Here is a 6,887-nt window from a genome sequence, read left to right as displayed (position 1 = left end):
TGACAAATGCTCTCTTCTTGTGAGACCAGAATGCGAGGCCACACCCAGCGGCCATGCTCAGAAATCACTCCTGGCTCTGCTCAGGATTTACTCCTGGCTCTGTGCTCAGTAATTACTCCTGGTTCTGAGCTTAGGAATCACTCTTGGTTCTATGCTCAGGGCTTACTCCTGACCCTGTGCTCAGGAATCACTCCTAGCGGGGGGACCAAATGCAATCCAATACCTTACCCGCAGTAATGTCTCTCCAGCCCCCACAATTCTGTTATCCAATGATCATCACGCAAGGAGGAAGCTGGTCATGAAGTCTAGAGAGGAGCAGGCTTGCAGCTGCCAAACAACGACTCCGTTGTTCATTCAGCTGCTGAGTGGAAACCCTGACTCAGGGCTGTGTCTGAAACTGGGCACAGGACAGTGAGGGGGCATGCCGAGGCCTTGGGGAGCCCTGACACCTGCCTTGCAGGTGAATCAGTGACCACTATGGACCGGGAAAGGAGGCAGGTTCTTGAAGTGTGAAGAACAAGCCTCCCAGACCCTGCCCATACATCAAGCCCAGATCCAAGCTGGTGGCTACCAGGCTCCCAGGCCGAACTCAGGTGACTGTTGACGGGGCTGCATGTCTGGCCCATTGTTTTCCTAGTTGGCAGATTTCTAATTTTACAAGAATCAGGAGCCTCCTCCAAGTCCTCATGAAATGTGGGCTCCTGGGATTCTTGGGGAGTCCACAGCTAGGATGGGGGAACCACAGGCGGCTGTCATCTCCTGGCATGAATCCAGCCACTTGGCCATGAGCACCAGTGCTCTGTACCCTGAACAGAGGTGGACACAAAAGCAAAAATATGGACAAATACAGCAACACTCTGCAGATTCGTGGACCCTGACTCTGGGTAAAGGACCAGTCAGTCCTACAAGTACCTCCCTTTCCCGTAAAGGTGATGATGATGATGAAAACAGTAACTCCCAAGAATGATATGGTTTGTTGCGTAATCTCAGATTTTTATCTTAGTCCTGGGGTGCCCAATAAAGTGGAATAGCAGGGCCCTGATGTTCTGCCATTCCCAGGGGAGGAATCTAGGCCAGATGAAGCTGATGTGGGTCTAACCACACTGCCAGTGGCCTTCTCAGTGCCCCTGAGCATACCAGGTCCATCTCTGTCTGTGCCTGGCAACTGCTGCCCTCATTCCTCTGCAGGGAGGGTCACCTGGATTTCTCTCACCTCCCACTTCTCGCTTCCTCTGCACAATCCTCCCCTCAGAGCAAACCCAAGGGTGCTCAGCTTGACAGGAAAACCTGGTACATGAGGGGTTGATGAATGAAAAAGAACCCAAGGCCTGAAGTCTGTACCATGGTTGGTGAGCTCAAATGCATGCAGCTGGCCCAGACTCCCCAGTTCCCCACACCACTGGGACCCTTCATTGAATGACAGGCCTGGGTGACTTTAGAATCCCCAATAGGACCCTGGGTCTCCTGCATATGCTTGAGAGGTGTGTCCAGTCCCAACCACCATCCCCCAAATGAATTCAACCAGGAGTGAGAAGAAAAGGACACCCCAAAGGAAGTAACAGAGAACCAGTGTCTTACTGAAATTCTCCTCATTTCCTCCCTGGGAGAGAGCAGCCAGCAGATCTGGTGGAGGCATGGGGGGAGGGGGGTGTCATTTCTGAGCATGTGTAAAGCAGTGCCTGGAGGCTCACCCAGCGATCCCCAATCCTGCCTGTCCACGTGGTGCACAGGAAGATGCCGAAGCCCCAACATCAGACACTGAACACACCTCTCAGGGCACAGCCTGAGCCTCTGGGGCAGGGGAGGAGCAAAGCTAGGGGCAGGTTTGTAAAGGGTAAAGGGACACCCACCTGGCATCACCATTATCCCCACAGCTTCCAGCAGGCCTGAGAGGAGATCTGGGTAGTGAGAAAAGAGAGGGACAGGGTGGTCCCATCTCCACAGAATGTGAGAAGCAGGTGACCATTAGCTTTATCTGAGGAGCTGAACCTCCACTTTCTGCCCCCCATTTCCAGCTAGGGAGCATTTGATTTTTCTTTTTCTTTTTGGACACTTAAATTTTAATGTCAATTCATTTGAGGAAGATGATCGCTAAAAAAATGTTAGCTTTTAAAAGGCTAACTGGGGCCTGAGCAAATAGCACAGTGGGTAGGGCATTTGCCTTGCACATGGCCAACCCAGGTTCAATCCCCTACATTCCACAGGGTCCCCAGAGTCTGCCAGGGGTGATTTCTGAGCAAAGAGCCAGGACTAATCCCCAAGCTTTGCTGGGTGTACACCACCCAAAAAAAGCTATCTAACATTATCTTTGTATATTATTTTCCAAGAAAATGTATTTTTGCGGAGGTAAGGCTGGTTTACAGGCATGTCCAAGTTTTTTAGGGGTGCAATGTTTTGTTTATGTTTGAGGTCTATCTCAGATGCACCACCAGAGTGTCAACCTGCCTCTCCCACAGTCCACAGGACCTTTCAGCCCAACGCGGTAGGATTTCTTTGCTCTTTAGTTATTTTGTTGTATGATACAATTTACAACAGATCTGGGGGTTTTGTGGCATTCCAGTTTTTAGGTATTCAGCTACCTTGGGTGATGGGGCAGGGACTGGAGTGGAAGCTCAGCAGATAAATTCTTCTTATGGGGACCCCAAGAGATAAGCCTGCTTCAGCCCCCTGGCAACCTTTATCCAATGTTTTTTTTATTTTTTTCTTTATCTCATGTCCTTTACTTAGTCTCAGTGACCTTTCAACCTGGATCCTTAACAGCATGAATAAACATATTCTATAAACCCCACCATGAAGAGCTTGGAGAGTGGATGGGGCACAGGCCTTGCACACGGCTGACTAGAGTTTGATCCCAGCTCCCCACCTTGAGTGATCTCTGGGCACAGAATCAGAAGTAAGCCCTAAGCACTGACCAGTACGGCCCCCAAAACAACAAAAAAAAACACCAGATAAAGACACACCAGGGAGGAGAGCTCAGCCCGGAACCTTCCCTTCGGCATTTCCTCAGAATCTGGGATCATGGAAATGATAACCAGTGACCAACACAAAGGATGGGGTTAAGCTACCAATCTTGGAAGGTGGGGGCTGCGACCATGTAGCTGGGCCCCCAAGCACAGATGCTGGAGACTCTCTTCATGCCAGAGAAATCCTGCAGGGAAATCTCCAGAAGCTTGTAGGAGGGGGTGACAGGCAGGTGTGAGGGGCAGTACCACTGGGGGGGGGCACATTGCCCACCAGTGACCCTCAGGGGAACTGAGGAAGCTTCTTGTGAAGGGAAAGTTTGACAGAACTGAGATGGGTAGCAGAAGTGTGGGGTGTGGCCCACACTTAGGAATCCCTTGACCCCCATCATGATGCAGTTTCTGTGTGTGTGTGTGTGTGTGTGTGTGTGTGTGTGTGTGTGTGTGAGTGAGTGAGAGAGAGAGAGAAAGAGAGAGAAAGAGGGAGAGAGAGAGAAAGAGAGAGAGAGAGAGAGAGAGAGCTGATTCTACAGCCCCAAGGTGGCAGACCCCCCTCAACCTCAATTAGGCCAAAGGGGTCTTCAGGGGAAAGGAGGCTTCCTGCCCCACAAAAGAATTGCTGATTAAGAGGGCAGCCAGCACCCCTGAAATAACCAGCCAGACTGTGTGACACTTGGGCATGGTGTGACTCAACCCTTCAATCCTAAAGCACCTTGCCCCAGGCTCATTTCTCTGATAAGAGTCTGCCCAGACTCTATCAATCCCGACAAGAATCCTTCAGAATGAGAGTCCATCAAGATGAGAATCCGGGGCCTAGAGATAGCATGGAGGTAAGGCGTTTGCCTTTCATGCAGAAGGTCATCGGTTCGAATCCCAGCATCCCATATGGTCCCCCGTGCCTGCCAGGAGCAATTTCTGAGCATGGAGCCAGGAGTAACCCCTGAGCACTGCCGGTGTGACCCAAAAAAAAACCACAAAAAAAATAAATAAATAAAAAAAAAAAAAGATGAGAATCCTCCCAGAGTCTGCCCAGACCACAGACCTCCCAGACGAGAATCTGCCTAGAAGTAGGTGGGATCAGAGGAGCCCAATTCTCCTGACTGCTGCCCCTCCAAGGTCTGAGCTCACCTGACATGCACTCAGAAAGCCAAGGGCTCTTAGCTTTGCCCACTGGAGAGAGCTTCCCTTTTCTCACCCCCTTCAGAGGGTTGGGGTGCTTCAGGGGCCTTCAAGAGCCAGGAGATGGCATGACAGTTAAGGCATATGAGAGGCCCAGGTGGGACCCCAGTTCTAGCCCTGTCACCACATGGTCCTGAGCCTGGCTACAGGCAGTTCTTGAAGGCTGCCCAGGTGTCTGGGGGTATCCCTAGCAATGGTGAGCATTACATTCTCAGCCCCATCTATTTTCAACAGCAAGTGAAGCAAGGTATGAGCACAGTCTGACCCCTTTAACATGACCCTTCACTGCTGCTACCATTGCTGGTCCCATCAACAGTCTCCCAAGCACCCTAACTTCTGCAAGTTGAGGGCGCCTTACCTCCCAGGACAGAAAGTTGCCAGCCAATGCCCAATAACTCTATTTCTACAACTCTCAAGATCCAGAGGCAGCTTAAAATGGTGGACTCCTGGGTGGCCAGAGTAAGGACACAGTGGGTAGGGTGTTTGTTTTGCATATGGCTGGCTTGATTCTATCCCCAGCATCCCATAAGGTTTCCGAGCCTGCCAGGTGTAATTCCTGCATGCAAAAGTCAGAAGTAACCCCTGAGCACCACCAGATATGGCCAATCCCTTTCCCCTAATTAATTCTTGAGGATGGGTATTGGGGCAGTGCAGACTAAAACAACTGTTAGGAATCACTGTACCAGTCTCTCTCTCTCTCTCTCTTTTTTTAATAAAATTTATTTACCACACCTGTGTTGCTTAAGGGTTACTCCAGGCTCTGCATTCAGAAATCACCCCTAGAAGGCTGGGGGACCATACGGGATGCCAGGAATCGAACCGGGTAGGCCTCATGCAAAGCAAGCACCCTACCTCTGTGCTATCAATCTGGCCCCTAATCACAGTCTCTTAATACATTATATTTGTTTGTTTGTTTTGGGGCCACACCCAGTGCTACTCAGAGTTTACTCCTGGCTCTGTGCTCAGAAATTGCTCCTGGAGGGCCTTGGAGCAGTGGTGCTGATCCCCTGGCATCCCATATGGTCCCCAAGCCAGGAGCAATTTCTGAGCGCCTAGCCAGGACTAACCCCTGAGCATCACCGGATGTGGTCCAAAAGAAAAAAAAATGCTCCTATGCTCATATGGCTTGGAGAACCATATGGGATGCCAAGAATCAAAACCAGGTCTGTCCTGGGTAGGCAGCATTCAAGGTAAACGCCCTATCCACTGTGCTATCACTCTGGCCCCTCTTTTTTTTTTTTTTTTTTTGCACATAGTTTATTGTTATATGAATCCTAAAGGTACAAGATAAAATTATTTTTCTTATATCACATGACTTATAGATACTTCTAATATAAATATATTACTACACAAAGCATAGGCAGATGGCAAACTGTATATTCTAATTTCTCTGTGAAACATTGAATTTTAATTTGCAACATGGAGCCAGCCATGAAATTTATGTGCAACTTATGTATACACATACATATATATCTCATAGGAGACAACAAATGAGCATTAAGCAAAAAGAGATCATAGATAAGATGAATATTCAATTACTTTTGAAACAAAGTAAGACATACTTGTAGTTAAACAAAAGAGGGTACACTGGAGAAAGAGAATGGAATTATAGAAGACACATTAGGAATGAACCATCCCATGGAGAGCATATAAGAGTACACAATTGAGTTAAGAATTAAAGTTATAGAAATTCTGCATTAGAATATAAAGAACAGGATTAAAAAAAAGAACAGGATTTAAAAGGAGAAAAGTAGAACAACTTATGCTTGATTCATCAAGAAACCAGAAATCATATCATTCTGAAAATGTAAAGAGATGTGATCAAACTGTTTCAGGGAAGATTAATTTTGAAAGTATTAAGAAGAATGAATTGGCATGAAACTGAATGGAAGAACAGCTAGGATCTGATTAAATAATCCATGTGTAAAGTTATGAGGTCCAGGACAAAGTTGATAACTTCTAAAATTAATACAAGTAAAAAACAAATGTAGAGTCATTTTATGAAGCATTTGATGTCTCCTACCAAAAGGAATCTAGTGAAAACTGGAAGTTCAACTGTGGCAGTACTAACCATATTTAGAATTGGGCAAATATTTTATATATAAATATATATGTATATATAATATAGTATATACATATTAGTTTTTTCCTCTTAAAAATTCCCATTATATAGTCTCCACCAATGATAATAATTTGTGCTCTGATCATTTATAAAAGTGGTTATCTATTGATTCTGATTATATTCTGATTCATTACTTTCTAAAATGATCTATCCACTCTGGCCCCTCTTAATTCAATTTTTAAAAAAATGTTTATGTCCTTTAGTACCTAAACAACATGTTGAGGAGATAATGTCTGGAAGATAAGAGAGACCAAACACATCACACACACATCACACACACACACACACACATCACACACACACACACACAAGAGAGACCAAACACATCACACACACATCACACACACACACACACACACACACACACACACACACACACACACACACACACACACACACACACACACGGATCTGGGTTCCAATCAGCTCCTTCCTCAACTAGCCAAGGGCCCTGAACAGAAGCCTGCACTGGCTGCGAGCAGTTTCCTCATGTGTAAATCGGGAAACCTGGAGGTGGCTGAGGATGAATTGAACGAGGAACACTGAAAAGCCACACACGGTGGTGCAGATTAAGTGCCCAAGACAGTCCCAATAGCACCACTTCTCACAGAGCTCAATTAGAAGGT

This window comes from Suncus etruscus, chromosome 17 (genome assembly GCF_024139225.1).
Source record: "Suncus etruscus isolate mSunEtr1 chromosome 17, mSunEtr1.pri.cur, whole genome shotgun sequence".
NCBI classification, from domain to species: domain Eukaryota; kingdom Metazoa; phylum Chordata; class Mammalia; order Eulipotyphla; family Soricidae; genus Suncus; species Suncus etruscus.
Note: the sequence above shows the minus strand (reverse complement) of the source record.